Source organism: Dromiciops gliroides, chromosome X (assembly GCF_019393635.1).
Source record: "Dromiciops gliroides isolate mDroGli1 chromosome X, mDroGli1.pri, whole genome shotgun sequence".
Taxonomy (NCBI): domain Eukaryota; kingdom Metazoa; phylum Chordata; class Mammalia; order Microbiotheria; family Microbiotheriidae; genus Dromiciops; species Dromiciops gliroides.
In genome coordinates this window covers 28,797,268-28,814,398 of record NC_057867.1, presented here as the reverse complement: position 1 = coordinate 28,814,398, position 17,131 = coordinate 28,797,268, and positions in this window count along the sequence as shown.

The window sequence follows — 17,131 nt, the reverse complement described above, 5'->3', positions numbered from 1 at the left end:
AGTCACAGTGGGGAGGGTCCTTAGAAGCTAGAATGTTAAAGCTGGGAGGGGCTTTAGAACAGGGAACGTCAGAGCTAGGAGGGGCTTTAGAAAAGGGAATGTCAGAGCTGGGAGGCGCCTTAAAACAGTATCAGAACTGAAAAGCTCTTTATTTTTTTTTTTAATTTGTCTTTTTTCCCCCAATTAACAAGCATTTATTTTCTCTCTTTCCCTCTTCTCTCCTTATTGAAGGGGAAAAAGAGGAAAACAAACCCTTTGTAATAAATATGCATAGTGTAGCAAAGCAATTTCCAACATTGGCCACTTACAAAAATGTATTTTTCATTCTGTATTTTAAATCCATCTCCTCTCCTTCACAAATTGGATAGCATGTTTTGCCATCGGTCCTCTGGAACCATGGTTGGTCATTGCAGTGATCAGAGTTGTTAAATATTTCATAATTGTTTTTCTTTCTAATGTGGCTATTGTTAGTTTTTTTTTTTTCTCCTGGTTCTGCTCAATTCCCTCTTTGCCGGTTCATACAAGTCTTCCCAGGGTTTTGAAATACGATCCCTTTCATTCTTTCTTTTAGTTCTATATCTCATGAAGCTCTTAGAGCTTGGTCAGTCATCAAAGCTCATTCACTGCATCCGGGCCATTGCCAGTCATCCCGACTTTTGTCTTGCCACTACACTTAGATGACTCTGAAAGAGAAAGTAAGGCTGAACTTTATGCAACTCTGCGTCACTTAAATTCAGTTCACATCCTAGTTAAGGCATCACCCTGTGATGTCATTGGTCCTCTTTGAAAACAAAGGATAAACAACAGCAACAACTAAAACATGAAGAACAAGTATCCTGTTACCCCTGCTTGTTGAGCAACCCTTTAATTTCTAGGTCTTAGCCACTACAAAAAGAGTTGCGGGGCAGCTAGGTGGCACAGTGGATAGAGCACTGGCCCTGGAGTACCTGAGTTCAAATCCAGCCTCAGACACTTAACACTTACTAGCTGTGTGACCCTGGGCAAGTCACTTAACCTCAACTGCCTCACTAAAAGAAGAAAAAAAAAAGAGTTGCTATAATTTTTTTTTTTTTTGCAGGGCAATGAGGGTTAAGTAACTTGCCCAGGGTCACACAGCTAGTGTCAAGTGTCAGGCTGCTATAAATATTTTTGTACTTATTCATCCTTTTCCTCTAAAAGGAACTTTAGAACATGGAATTTCAGAGCTGAGAGGATCCAGAGAGGACAAAATGTCAGAGCTAAGAAGGACCCAAGAACACAGAATGTCAATCAAAGCTGAAAGAGACCTTGGAACAGAACTGTCACAATGCAGTTGAATTTAGAAGGGAAACAGTTAACTGGAGGAGGGGAATCTTTTTAACAAGTTTTTCTGATAAAGTTCTCATTTCCAAGATTCATAAATAATTGATGCAAATTTATAAGAATGAACCATTTCCCAATTGAAAGATAGTCACTTTTCAGAGGAAGAAGTACAAGAAAAATGCACCAAATCATAAATGATTAGAGAAATACAAATTAAAGCAACTCGGAGGTTCCACCCCATATGCATCAGATTGACAAAGGTGATAAAAAAGAAAATGACAAATGGTAGAAGGGCTGCAGGGAAACATTGGTCCAGTCATTCAGGAAAATTATTTGGAACCTCAAAAGTCACAGCTATAGGGGGAACTAGGTGGCGCTGCAGTGGATAGAGCACTGGCCCTGGATTCAGGAGAACCTGAGTTCAAATTTGGCCTCAGACCCTTGACACTTACTAGCTGTGTGACCCTGGGCAAGTCACTTAACCCCCATTGTCCCACAAAAAAAAGTCACAGCTATGCCTCTACTAGGCATATACCCCCCAGAGAGTTCAAAGAACATGGAAAATAGTCCATACATGGAAAAATGTGCATACCAGCTTTTTAGTAGTGGTCAAGAATCGGACATCAAGGGTTGGTCCATCAATTGGATAATGGTTCCACAAATGATGGTATATGAAGGTGATATAATACTATTGTGCTAGAAGAAACGATGAAAGGTATAGTTTCAGAGAAACTTGGGAAAACTTATATGACTTGATGCAGAATGAAGTAAGCAAAGCTAGGAGAACAATTTGTGCAATAATAAAAGCAATGAAAAGAAAAACAACTTTTGGTAAACCATGATATCAGAGGACTGACAATGAAGCATGCTATCTTCCTCCTGATAGAGAAATGATGGGCTCAAGATGAGGAATGAGGCATATATTTTTGCATTTAGCCAATGTGGTAATTTATCTCACTTGACTATGCATATCTGTTACAAGGATTGTGTATGTATTTCTTTTTTGTTTCTTTTTCATGGGCAGAGTAAGAGGGAGAGGGGTGCTGGTGATGGGGTCTCCCTCCTCCCCAAAATGGGAAGAGGATAGAAGAAAAGCCAGAAGGAATCACAGTCAAGCAGGACAGCTTTGAAAGTTACTTGTTAAATTTATGAAATACTTCCAAAGAAAAGTATGCTGTACATAATGGAGATTCACAGTTTCATGTACAGTCCTTTCCATCTGTTCTACAATGTATATGGAAATGCTCATTTAATTTGGTGTTTGCTAAATTCAAAATTTTCAAAATGAAAAATTTATCTAAAAATAATCACCTCGCTCAAAAAAAACCCCACTAAAAACCAGAAAATCTGAGCAATGGGAGGGAACTTATAAGAACCTAAGAACAGAAAATATAAGAGGTGGAAGGGACCTTAGAAGAGCAAGCGTCAGAGCTGGGGAAGTCTCCAGAACACAGAATGTTAGCTACAGAGATGACTGCCTGAAGGGAAGCAGACTGCTTGAGTCCCACGTGCCTACTCTAGCCAAAAAAAAAAACAAAAAAAAAAACCTGAAACTCACAATGATCAAGAAATCTGAGGGGTAGCTAGGCGGCCCAGTGGATAAAGCATTAGCCTTGGATTCAGGAGGACCTGAGTTCAAATCCAACCTCAGACACTTGACACTTAACTAGCTGTGTGACCCTGAACAAGTCACTTAACCAATGATTGAAGATCTGGAGATATCCCCAAATGGGATAGTAACTATGTAACAACTGTAAAGACTCAAAGGAAAAATGGATTTTTTCACAAGAACTGCATTAATATCTAGAAAAAATGAAGCAAGAGACAAAAGATGAAATAAAATCTCTGGAAAAAAATAATTAGGAGAAAAATGATAAACATTATCCAGGGAACAGACTCCCTAGAAAATCCAATAGATCAAATAGAAATCAATGACTACATAGGACAGAGAGAAATATTGTAACAAAGTCAAAATATTTATAAGATAGATGAAAATGAAAAGGATCTACTACAAAAACAACAATAACAACAAGTTAATGTCAGGATTGGGAGGGCACTTAGAATCTAGAACATCAAATCTATGAGGGACCTTAGAATACAAAATGTCAGAACCATAGAACAGAGAATATCATAGCAGAGAGGAACCTTAGAACATCTAATGTTACAACTGAGAGGGTACTCAGAATGGAAAATGTAAATGGTGGAAGGGAAATTAGTATAGCAAATGTCAGAGATGGGATGGATCTTGGAAGAAAAAATGTCAGAACTGAGAGGGACTTTGGAACATAAAAAGTCAGAGCTGAAAGGGAGCTTAGAACATAGACTTTGGAATATAGAATGTCAGGTATGCAAGGAATCTTAGAAAATACAATGTCAGCACTTGGCTGGACCTCAGAATAGGGAATTTAAGATTTGGAAGGGACTCCATAAACATCTCTGTTTGGCATTTACTATATCTGTTACTGTACCCTTTCTATCCTTCCCTGAGCTTCCCCTCTCCTAAACCCTCCACTTTTCAATTCTGGGAACATAATAAAATCAATATCACCATTGATACTGGGAAAAAAATCTGCTAATATCTAATTCCTTTGGTGTTACCATTAGAGTAACTGTCCAAACCAAAATACCCCTCCATGAATTATGGTCCCTCTTGTATGCTGTCAATTTCTACTTAGAATATAAGCTCCTTGAGGTCAGGTACTCTCTTCACTTTTGTATTTGTACCTCCAGCATTTAACCCAATGATTTGTAAATCATAAGCTCTTAAATATTCTTTTCTTCATTCCTTCACTCTGTGATCCTCAGTTTTCTTATCTATAAAGTGGGGATAATAATGTGGACACTAGCTCCCTCCCAGAATTGCTTTGGAGAAGATGTGAATGCTATACAAATGTGAGCTATCATTATTAAAGCCCTAATTTATCCAGAAGAAGAGACCATGTATACATGCCCTTTTTTCAGTTCAGCAAATAGTCACTGAGCACCTACTGTGAGCAAGGCAGTATACCAGATGTGAATGTAAGGGGCTAAAATTCTAGCTAGTCTGTCTAAAATATCTAATGAGTGGTCACCAATAAATTATAAGTTTTAGCAAGAGTTTAGACTGTGGTAAAAAGTTTCTAACAGTCGGTTAGTGAATATGGAAAGACGCCAGTTTTTAAAGGACTACCTTTCGGGGAGGAGACCAGCGGCTGTGCATGGGCTACGCATGCCAGTCTGGCTGCTAAGCACTCCACTTCTGGGGTGAGAGCTTAAAAGGCAAGGAGAGAATGGAAGTGGGATCTCTTTTTGGCTCTCCTTGTTCGCTGGCTGCGCTGCACACACAGAGGCTGAGGAAGGTTGGACTCGGCCCGGCTCGCCGTAACAGCACGTGCTTGACGCGGCTCTCCCCCCCAAAGGTGGCCTTGGGCTTTTGGTGAGTTTTATACGGAATATAGACTAAGCTTAGATTTAAGACTATTTGTTTGTATTTCTACTTTCCTATCCCTCTAATCAACATCACCTTGTAACTACCAAACAATAAAAGCTCTAACTAGAGACCAGAGGCTTCTTTAACTTACTGATCTGGGAGATAAAATAAGGGAAAGATTAAAAGGGGAGGTTAATGCTCTAGTATCCAATTTTAAATCTCACAAGACCTTTAAGCATTTATTAAGGAGAATAAGAATTTGGTGAAGAGAGAAAGGCCTAGATTCATCTATCTATCAAAGGGAAAGTGCATTTTTAGCTCCACTCTCCACCAGAGTCCTGACAAAAGAGAGCGAGAGAGCCAGCCTCACCCCCTCTTCCTCCCACAAGCAAACGTCACTTCCTGACGCCAAAGAAAAGCCACATGGCTTGCCCTCAGATGCCTTCTCCTCATGGTGGATCTTTCCTACAGTAAGTCTCCAGCAGGTGGCGTCATTCCAACCATTACATGAGGGACATACAAAATATAGATTAGACAAGATCCATGCCCTCATGGTGTTTAGGGAGATGACACTAAGATAATCATAATGTATATGTGGTACTTGGGGTAATCCCCAACTCACCATCTAGGCACAGCAGAAAATAGCTACCCCTGGTTCAAAGTACCCTGTAGGTCCCCACCCCAACCATAACTCACAAGCCCCCATCAATGCTTTTACCTTTAATAGTCAGTGAGGAGGCACAACTAGTTGGCAGCAAAGACATTTAATAACTAGCATAGTAAGAAAAGTAGTAATAAAACACTTCCCTCATATACCTTGGGGCACATTCTCCCACATACATACACCCCATCAGTGGGATATTCTAGTGCATACATGTTGAGAGGGAATACATGTATGTAACACCCATGGCCACTGCTTTTTTTCTAGGAATGTTGTTGTGATGCTCCCACTGGATCTGTAGCATCTTTGCTGGAAATTACTCTTCCACACACTGGTTAGTCAGACACATAATCTACATTAAATGTTTCTTCAGTTGTCGTCTCTACTGCTCAGCTGCCAAGTTTGCCAGCCTGGCATTTAGCTTAGGGCCCAAAAGACAGAAAGCCTTGCCTGAGAACAACCCCAAACCCTCCCCTCTGGTGTTTCTGTCTTACTCCCTCAGAGTATTAGCTCTTTTTTTTTTTTTTTGCAGGGCAATGAGGGTTAAATGACTTGCCCAGGGTCACACATCTAGTAAGTGTCAAGTGTCTGAGGCTGCATTTGAACTGAGGTCCTCCTGAATCCAGGGTCGATGCTTTATCCACTGCACCACCTAGCTGCCCCAGAGTCTTAGTTCTTAAGCATCTTACCTTCCCAAGAAGGGAGGGGAAGCGAATAAGCATTTATGTAGCACCTACTATGTATCGGGCACTGTGCTAAATAGTATCACCTTTGATCTTTACAACAACCTTGGGAGGTAAGTACTATTATTATTTTTTTTTTTTAGTGAGGCAGTTGGGGTTAAGTGACAGCTAGTAAGTATTAAGTGTCTGAGGCTGGATTTGAACTCAGGTACTCCTGACTCCAGGGCCGGTACTCTATCCACTGCACCATCTAGCTGCCCCCGGTAAGTACTATTATTATCCTCATTTTTCAGTTGAGGAAAGTGAGGCAGAGATTAAGTGACTTGCCCATGATCACATAGCTTGTTAGTGTCTGGGGCAGGATTTGAACTCATATCTTCCTGAGTCTTGGCCTGGAACTCTATCCACTGTGCCACCAGCTGAGGAGATTCTTATTCTCAGGCACCAAATTCTCTAGGACAAAAAAGAGTAGGGTCTTCACAGTTATGTCCTCAGACTTAACCTTTTCTTTAGACTTTTCTTCATAGTTTAGGGGCTCCAATTCCTCTGTCAGAGACCTCAGTTTCTGGTGAGCATTCCATATGTATCCCTATATTAATCTCTGATGGTTAGACTATAAGCTAGGTAATGGTTATTTGTCCCCAAAGTACTTGCAAACAGTTCTGGGTCCCAGGAGTCCTTGGTTTTTAAACCATAAGCCTCTTATATCCTCCCATGCAAATGAGGAGGCAGGGAAAAGCACCGAAAAACAACAGCAATAACAACTCAAAACCCAAGAAATACTTACGAGAGGCAGCATCAAGGAGCATGTTCTCTAGCAGCAGAGAAGAGTACCGACTATGCATTCAGGAGAGAACTAAACCTGGCAGTTGAGAGTAGAGCTACGAAGAGGAGTTGATTCAGTGAGCTCCAGGAAGTAGAGATTCTGGGAGTGGGAGGGGGTGGGGGAGGAAGGGAGAGAGAGGAGCAGCTTTAGGAGACTATGAAAAATAAAAGGACAGCAGGGCCTTGCAATACCAGAGGCATGAAAAAGTTGATTTCGAAAGTGAGGTGATGCCCATCAGTTGGGGAAAGGCTGAACAAATTTTGGGATGAGATTAGGATGGAACACTATTGTGCTATAAGAAATGATGAGCAGGATGCTATCAGAAAAACTTGGAAAGACTTATATGAGCTGATACAAAGTGAAATGTACTGTATACAAAGTAACAGCAATATTGTAAGATGATCAGCTGTGAATGACTTAGCTGCTTTCAGCAATACAGTGATCCAAGACAACTCTGAAGGACTTAGGAAAAATGCAATCCATCTCCAGAGAAAGAACTGATGGTATCTGAATACAGATTGAAGCATAAAAAATACCAGAAGCATGAGTTGCCTTGGTCACATGTTCCTTATGTGTGTGCCTCACTACTCATGTACTCTATTCCCATTCTTCTCAATCAGTCAGTGTTTATGAAGTGCCTATGGTGTGTAACCACCTCGGGACAGCTGGGTGGCGCAGTGGATAGAGCACTGGTCCTGGAGTCAGGAGTACCTGAGTTCAAATCCGGCCTCAGACACTTAACACTTACTAGCTGCATAACCCTGGGCAAGTCACTTAACCCCAATTGCCTCACTAAAAAAAAGAGTTAGCTTCAGGTTTATGAAAAGAATGTTTTAGCTACTGTCCTGACTGGGCTATCTTAGTAAATGTCTTTGCTTTGAGCTAATGGTCTCTACTAGCTGACTATCAAAGGCAAGCTCACCTGTAAGGGTTCCTGAACTATGGCTTTAGGGGCCTGGGTCTACAGAGAACTCTTTAAACCCTAAAGGTAGTAGTCTGCACCCTGGGGACTCAAACTACAACCTGTGAGTGCCAAGTTAGGGAGATAGCTACTAGAGGGGGTGTTATGTAAGTGCAATGAGAGGACTAGCCAATGAGAGCCCAGTCCTCATGGAATGATCGGATCTGCCTTTTCTGGTGGGTTATACAGAGCATGTGCACATCTTCTCTGCCTGGTTTTAATCCAACTTGTGGAACCTGAGGGAGCCAGTTTACAGCCATTCATGACTAAGCGGCTGGTACTTTGTGGTGACAAAAAAAAAATTCTACTAATTGGCTGAGGAGCCAGAAGGACTGATGACTCAAGAGGTTTTGATCCAGAACTGAATTTACATACAAAAGCGATGAAGCCCATCTCTTTGCCTTTTTTGCTTCTTTTTCTTCCTGTCAGAGAATTGGGCAGAAATGATGAGAACTACTACAGCATGGAAGATAGGGCAGCCTCCCTTCTCTAACCCAGTCACCGTGTGGCCTTGAGAGCATTACCTCTATTTCTTTTGTGTTTATTCTTTCCTGACATTGGGTGAATGAGTATTCTGAGACGGGGGTACCCATGTGTCTGGGAGAGTCACCTGAAGTCCCATCAGTAGCCAACTGGCAGCAAGAGGTAGTGGCTAGTTACAGAACTAGATGTAAATGTAGATGTAGATGAGAATGGGAAAACAGTCCCCTCAAGGATAGCAGTAGATTTAGGGACTGAGATCCCTTCTGATGGAGAAAAAGGCTGACTTCAGATAGGCACCAAGCATCAGAGCCCAGCAAAGAACTATACCTAAGAGGAAACTCATGAGGAGCTCATAAAGGGAGGAAAGAATTTCCAGGGCCCCACATCTAAGTTCAAATCAGGCCTCAGACATTTTCTAGATGTGTGACCTTTGGCTATATACCTTACACTCAGGAACCCTGTACCCTGTATTTGTTATAAGTGGGAAACCATGCCACATGTGAATCCAACTCTATCTGCCCAAACACATTTACTTGGAGGGAACTTTCATGAGTCTTAGCTAAACTTACATGAGAATGCTGGGTCCCTCAAGGTTATTTGTTGATAGAATTCTGAGTCACCTGACCTCTGAAGACCCCAACCTGTGACTGGCATCTCCAGGTAGAGAAGTAGCCAAGAAAGTATGCTATAAAACAGGGCTTCTTTTTTAATTATAAAAGTATTTTATTATTTTCCAGTTATATGTAGAGATAGTTTTCAACATTTGTTTTTATAAGATTTCTAGTTTCACATTTTTCTCCCTCCCTCCCCTCCCTCCCCCCCTCCCCAAGACAGGAAGTAATCTGATATAGGCTATATATGTACAATAACATTAAACATATTTCTGCATTAGTCATGTTATAAGAGAAGAATCAGAGCAAAAAGGAAAAACTTCAAAAAAGAAAAACAACAGCACCAAAAACAAAAGAAATAGTATGGTTCAATCTGCATCCATATTCCACAGTTCTTTTTTTTCTGGATTTGGAGAGCATTTTGCATCCATGAGTCCTTTGGAACTATCTTGGACCATTGTATTGCTGAGAAGAATCAAGTCTATCACAGTTGATCAACACATAATGTTGATGATACTGTGTACAATGTTCTCCTGGTTCTGCTCATCTCACTCATCATCAGTTCATGCAAGTCCTTTCCAGGTTTCTCTGAAATCCGTCTGCTCATCATTTCTTACAGCACAATAGAATTCCATTCCATTAATATACCACAACTTGTAGAACAGGGCTTCTTAAACTTTTTCCACTCTCAACTTCTTTTCAGCAGAGAAATTTTTACATGACCCACAGGTGTGTATGTATGTATTTATGTATGTGTATATGTATGTCTATAAGACACATATTATCTAAAATATACACGTTATATACATTATATATATATATATTTATGTATACATTCATATGTCATTGTGCATTCAGAAACCTTTTGCTGTTGCCAAGTTTTTTGCAACCCCTGCATTCAGTTACGGCAACCCCATATAGGCTCTCGACCCACAGTTTAAAAAACTTTGCCATATGAAATGTCAACTTTCAGTGGGAGAGGGAAACTGGTAGCAGAGAACATGAACAGAGGGTGATCCGTGTTGTTTGTGATGTAAAGCAGAGCATATAGTGGGAAGGAGTACAAGCTAAAGCTGGAAAGGATCCATGATGGCAGATCATGGAGGGCCTTGAATGCCAGATAGAAATGGACTCAGCTCATTGAACCACTCCTTGCTCTACTCCTAACTCTCTGCCAGCAGCTTTCCCTCCTTTTGTCCTACAAATATCTCTTCTGATTGCTGAGTCCCTGACTTGGACCAATATTTCACAAGTCTCCCAAACCATGCTTGCTTCATTCCTGGCTCCACCCTTCATAGTCTTCTGTACCTCTGCACCAACAGCCTTGCCATGTCCTCCTTTCCCCTCCCCCAGATTTCCAGCATCCTTCTATGTGTTATCTCCCCCATTAGAATGTAAGCTTCTTGGGGGCGGCTAGGTGGCGCAGTGGATAAAGCACCAGCCCTAGATTCAGGAGTACCTGAGTTCAAATCCGGCCTCAGACACTTGACACTTACTGGCTGTGTGACCCTGGGCAAGTCACTTAACCCCCATTGCCTCACCAAAAAAAAAAAAAAAGAATGTAAGCTTCTTGAGGTGAGGGACTGGGTTTGTTTGGTTGGTTTTTTGCTTGTATTTGTATCATTGGTGCTTAGCATACAGCCTGACACATAGTAAGGCCTTAAATGCTTTATTTGTCTATTCATCTCTAATGGTGATAAGGAGTCACTGAAGATTTTTAAGCAAAGGAGTGATATGACCAAATCTATACATGAGGAATATTAGTCCATCCATGATTAGAGTGATTAAAAAATAACCATTAAAGTTCTACTCAGAAGAAAGTGTCTTTGTATCTATTGTCTGTCCATCTTCCAGTCTCCTTGTTTAGGCTGTAATATCTGTGAGAACAGGGGGCAGCTAGGTGGCAAAGTGGATAAAGCACCAGCCCTGGATTCAGGAGAACCTGAGTTCAAATCTGGCCTCAGACACTTGACACTTACTAGCTATGTGACCCTGGGCAAGTCACTTAACCCTCATTGACCTGAAAAAAAAATGTGAGAACAAAGATCTTGTGTCCTTGAACAAAATAGGATGATACTGATGAGGGAAAGGAGAAGATCGAATGGCCCTTCCTACTCCCTTCATCATCAGTGCCCAACCCATTGCCTCAGGGCCTCACATGAAGGTGACATTTAGTAGATATTTCTTGATTGATTGGTTCATCAGGAGGCTGTGAATCAAGCCAGGCTGTGCTGAAGGTGACTGACATCTCAAGCATGGTTTCTTAGGTGAGCTGATAGATTTGATAGAAGGGGGTAGGAATAAAGTTAACTCTGGCTGGGCCAACATTGTTTTTTGGGTTGCTAAGAAACTGGAAGGGGGAGGGAGAGAATAGGAGGGGTGGATTCCATAAAAAATGGGAGAAATTAGGAAAGGGGAAAACCAGCCAGTTTTGTGTTGACATGATTAAGCCTATACTTTTTGGTAATGTATCTCAAAATGGAGACCCAGAATACTAGAATTCAGATATCCTCTGTATCTCAATGGTGAACAAAAATAGGATACAATTGACTTTCATACCCATTATGCTGACATATGCCAGAGTACAGGGAAAAAAGCCAGTAGGAAGTCTTATATTTCAATTTTCCTTTAATAACTAGATGCCACTTGTGGATAAAAGAGCTACAAATGGAGTGATAGCCTTCCTTCTGAATGACTCCTGAAAAATACTGTTGAGGAAGTCAAGGCATTAATTTAGATAGAGAAGGAAATAATTTACCAAATAAATTTATGTAGTACTTGTAAAGTGCTCTTACCACACCTGTTCCTTCCAGTAGCCCTGTGATGTAGTAAGATGGGGTTATTATTATTATTATAATTTCCATTCTATAGATAAGGAAATGGAAATGGGTAAGTGACTTGACAAAAATCACACAGCTAACAGTAATGGGAACTCTGGGTCAAAATGGAAACAGTTTATTCCCTTTTCTTTCCTAACTGCAAATTGCCAATTAGAATCAGTCAACAGTATTCATAAAGTGCCTCCTATGTGCCAGGAATTGCACTTTACAATTGCCAAGGAAATCACAGATGGAGATGGAAGTTTGACATAATCATAGCCCTGCTCTTTGGGTAAGGAAAGAACTAGAAGCAAAGTAGGTGCTTACTGATTGGCGAATGGCTGCAAAAAGTCATGGTATATACATTGTGAGAAAATAATTATTAATCATGGATTTCTTGCGGGGACCCAATTTTAGAAAAGTTTAGTTCAGGAACTTTAGCTAATCTCTTTCAGAGCCAGCCCAAAGGTACAATAGAGATAAGACTCTGACTAGTTTGCCCTCAGAGGGTCTGTCTTCCACTAGACCCTGATGGCATCCCAGTACAGCTCACTTTAATATGGCCCACCCTCAAGTCATCTCAATCAATGGAACCAAATGATGCTGACCGATTGGCTTTGATCAGTGGGTAAGGAGCTGCCTCTATCAGAAGGAGGAAGAGAACTGGACCACAGGAGACTTCCTCTCTCTTCTTCCTGGGACTTTCTTGAACTCTCTACCCACCCGCCCTCTTCTCTGTCTCTCTGTCTCTCTCTCGATCAAATACACTGGGTATGTAGTTGTTTAGGCCTGTAAACCTGTGACTAGTGAAGAAGTTAGGGAAATGCTACATGATTTCAATTGTTTACTAATATTTCATATACTTTAATAATAAATTATTACTACCTAAAGTGGTGCAATAGCCATTAATTTATAAGTAACAATAATTTAGCTAAACCCAGCCTAGCCCCCACAATAATTTAGATTACTCAACATATCATGAGTTTGTTGTAAGAAATGATGAGGGGGCAGCTAGATGGCAGAGCGGATAGAGCACCGGCCCTGGAGTCATGAGTACCTGAGTTCAAATCTGGCCTCAGACATTTAACACTTACTAGCTGTGTGACCCTGGGCAAGTCACTTAACCCCAGTTGCCTCACTAAAAAAAAAAAAAAAAAAAAAAAAAGAAATGATGAGTATAGGGGGCAGTTAGGTAGCACAGTGGATAAAGCACTGGCCCTGGATTCAGGAGGACCTGAGTTCAAATCCAACCTTAGGTACTTGACACTTACTAGCTGTGTGACCCTGGGCAAGTCACTTAACCCTCATTGCCCTGAAAAAAAAAATGATGAGTATAGGGGGTAGCTAGGTGGCGCATTGGATAAAGCACCAGTCCTGGATTCAGGAGGACCTGAGTTCAAATCCAACCTCAGGTACTTGATACTTACTAGTTGTGTGACCCTGGGCAAGTCACTTAACCCTCATTGTTCTGCAAAAAAAAAATGTTAAGTGTGAAGATCTCAGAGAAACATGGGAAAATTGATATGAACTGATACAGAGTAAAATAAGCAGAACTAAGGGAATAATATACACAATAATTGTTGTTGTTGAGTTGTTTCAGTCACATCTGACTCTTTGTGACCCCATTTGGGGGTTTCTTGGTATACATACTGGAGTGGTTTGCTATTTCTTTCTCCAGCTCATCTTACAGATGAGGAAACTCAGACAAATATGGTTAAGTGACTTGTCCAAGGTCACACAGCTAGAACACGTCTGAGGAAGATTTGAACTCATAAAGATGAGTCTTCCTGATTCCAAGCCCAGTGTGCTAACAGCACAATAATTACAACAATGTAAATGAAAAATCACTAAGATGAAGCTGAACTCTGAGTAATGGAAAAACAAATGAAGAGTCTTGAAAAGAAATATTGAAATATAGCTCCTCCTTCATAGAAGAGTGCTGGGGGGGACTACCAGGACAGAATACTGTATATGCTGTCAGGCAAAGTTTTTGTATTGGATGATTTTTTTTGCTCTATTGTTTTTCTTTTTTTCAGGGGAGGGGTTCAATCTGGAGGTGAGGTAGAACATGACAAATATAAGATGAAAATCATCAAAAAAATGCATTTTTTAAAAAATCACAGTTAATTAAAGGGGTAGTGGGGACATGAACTCAGGTTTAGCTCAAAGGATTTGACATTAGAAGGGATTTTAGGGATGAGGAAGGAGAGATTGAAATGGCATGACCTGGAAACCAATTGGATCTGGGGAATAAGAGGCATCCAAGATGGCTCCAAAGTTACCAACCTAGGGAGTAGGATGAGACTCCCTTCCACATAAACAGGAAGTTGGGGAGGGAAGTTTCTAGGGCAAAGATAGCATTTTACATTCTATATGCTAAGCTTCCTTTTAGCACTAACAGTATGATTCTACACATCACTCACCCCACCCAGACCTTCCTAGAAACTCCTACAAAAGGCCTTTCTTCACCTTTTCCCCATTACCTTAAAGGTTATTTTTAACTGCAATCTCTAAAACTAGAAAATGGAATAATTGAGGCAGAACCAATATGCTTTGCCCAAGGTTCTCCTAGATTTTAGAGCTGGGAGTTGTACAGTGTTGGCATATCATTTTCATGTGCCCACATGGATTGTGCTAGGTATTCTCGGTCGATTTTTTTTTAGTGAGGCAATTGGGGTTAAGTGACTTGCCCAGGGTCACACAGCTAGTAAGTGTCAAGTGTCTGAGGCCAGATTTGAACTCAGGTACTCCTGACTCCAGGACCGGTGCTCTATCCACTGCACCACCTAGCTGCCCCTCTCAGTCAGTTTTAAAGTTAAAACGTTCTTACTGTTAAACTGTCAAAAACCGTTATGGTTTTTCCAGTAGCAAAGGCTGTAAGAGTGGACTATATGGAAAAATGAGCACTATAGAATTGACACTTTTTTTTTGCAGGGCAATGAGGGTTAAGTGACTTGCCCAGGGTCACATAGCTAGTGAGTGTCAAGTGTCTGAGGCCGGATTTGAACTCAGGTCCTCCTGAATCTAGGGCTGGTGCTTTATCCACTGCAGTGCCACCTAGCTGCTCCCTAGAATTGATGCTTTCTAATTGTGGTACTAGAGAAGACTTTGGAGAGCCCCTTGGGCAGCAAGGGTATTAAATCCATCAATACCTAAAGAAATGAATTCAGACCATTCACTGGAAGGTCAAATACTGAAGCAGAAGCTTATATACTCTGGCCACATAATGAGCAGATGGGACTCATTGGAAAAGACCCTGATGTTGGGAAAGATTGAAGGCAAAAGGAAAAGGGGACGGCAGAGGATGAGATGGATAGAGAGTGTCACAGAAGCAATGAACATGAATGAGCTTGGACAGACTTTCAGAGATAGTAGAGGATAGAAGGACCTGGTGTGCTGTGGTCCATGGGGTCATGAAGAGTTGGACACAACTGAACAACAAAAACCGTTAAACCTCTACTCGTTAGCTCTTGGATTGTTTCTCCTCTACCTCTTATCCATTCAGTATCAGTGACACATGAGCTCCCATGAGAGCTGTTTGAATAGAGTGAAAGGAATCCTAGAATTTGAATCAGAGGACCTGGTTTGGCATCCCAGCTCTACTATTAACTCACTGAGTGATCTTGGAAGAGTAACTGTATCTCTCTGTGCCTCAGTTTCCTCATCTGTGAAATGAAGGGGTTGGACTAGATGGCCACTGAGGACCCTTCTAGCTCTAGATCTAGAAGCCCATGGGTGATCTTGGGCAAGTCCCTTCCCCTCCCCAAGCCTCAGTTTTCCCCTCTGTAAAATGAGGAAATTCGACTGGATAACCTCTAAGGTTTCCCTCCAGTCCTAACTCCTAAGTGTATGACAAAAAAGTGGAGGTAAACAAAGGCAGGGAAAAGGTTCTGAATGATTTGATCCCCAACTTCTCCACTCCGAACTGGGCCATTAGCTCTGGTTTGTGGAACTATGACATAATATTCATAATAGTTCTTGTTTGTACCACACTTTCTCATCATAAAACACTTGGTCTGGGGCAGTTAGGTGGCGCAGTGGATAAAACACCGGCCCTGGATTCAGGAGTACCTGAGTTCAAATCCAGCCTCAGACACTTGACACTTACTAGCTGTATGACCCTGGGCAAGTCACTTAACCCCCATTGCCCCGCAAAAAAAAAAGGGATCGCAAGTGGAAAAAGTTTAAGATGCCCTGGTATATAAGGTGCCCAGGCTATGTTCACTTTGCTCTCTGCTCACCGTCTGGACTTCTCTACATCCCCACCAGACAATTCCCTGCTTCCCTCTCCAGCAGTAACCCCGCCTCCACTATGTACTCTGCTATCCAGTGACACTGGCCTCCTTGTTGTTCCTTACATAAGACCCTCCATCTCCTAATTCTGGGAAATTCCCCTTGCTGTCCACATGCCTGGAATCCTCTCCTTCCTCATCTCTGTCTTTCAACTCCCTTAAGTCTTAGCTAAAATTCCATCTATTAAAGAATATTTTCCTGATCCCCCTTAATTCTAGTGCCTTCCCTCTGTTGATTATCTCAAATTTATCCTGTCTATAGCTTGTCTATACATTGTGGCTTGCCAATCGTCTCCTTCATTAGACTTTGAGCTCCTTGACAGTGAGGACTATTTCTTGCCTATCTTTGCATCCCCAGTGTTTAGCACAGTGCCTGGCACATACTAGGTGTTTTATACTGTTTACTGACTATCTGACTGACTACTTACTGGAGTGGAGATTCAGGGTCAGGAAACACAAAGGAGATCTAAAAGCTAAAACAAAGGGAATGTCAAGGAGCTGACCTTTTCCATGACTCAACCACTGATTGGTTCCCCCAAACTTCAGGTTTTGGTTGGTTTTTGTTTCTTGAATCTTTCCATCCATCCATCCATGCATCCATCCATCTATCTGTCTATCTATAGATATATAGATATATTGAGATATGGATATATAGATATAGATAGATATATATGCATATATACATATATAGTAATGATTAAAACTATGAGACAGTTTCTGGGTAATTTAATTGTTTTTTAAAATTTTTATTTATTTATTTGTTTATCTATCTAGATATCTATTTATTTATTTATTGGTGAGGCAATTGGCATTAAGTGACTTGCCCAGGGTCACACAGTTAGTAAGTGTTAAGTGTCTGGGACCATATTCGAACTCAGGTCCTCCTGACTCCAGGACTGGTGCTCTATCCACTGTGCCACCTAGCTGCCCCTAATTTAATCATTTTCTTAATAAGGCCAGTGGTTTATCAGTAAAATGAAGTCTATGGCTGTCTCAGACTTAAGACCCCTAATGGTGGGGGGGGTCACAGATTATATGTCCTTTGAAGAGATGCTCTTCAGGGATGCCTAGTCAACTCTCATTG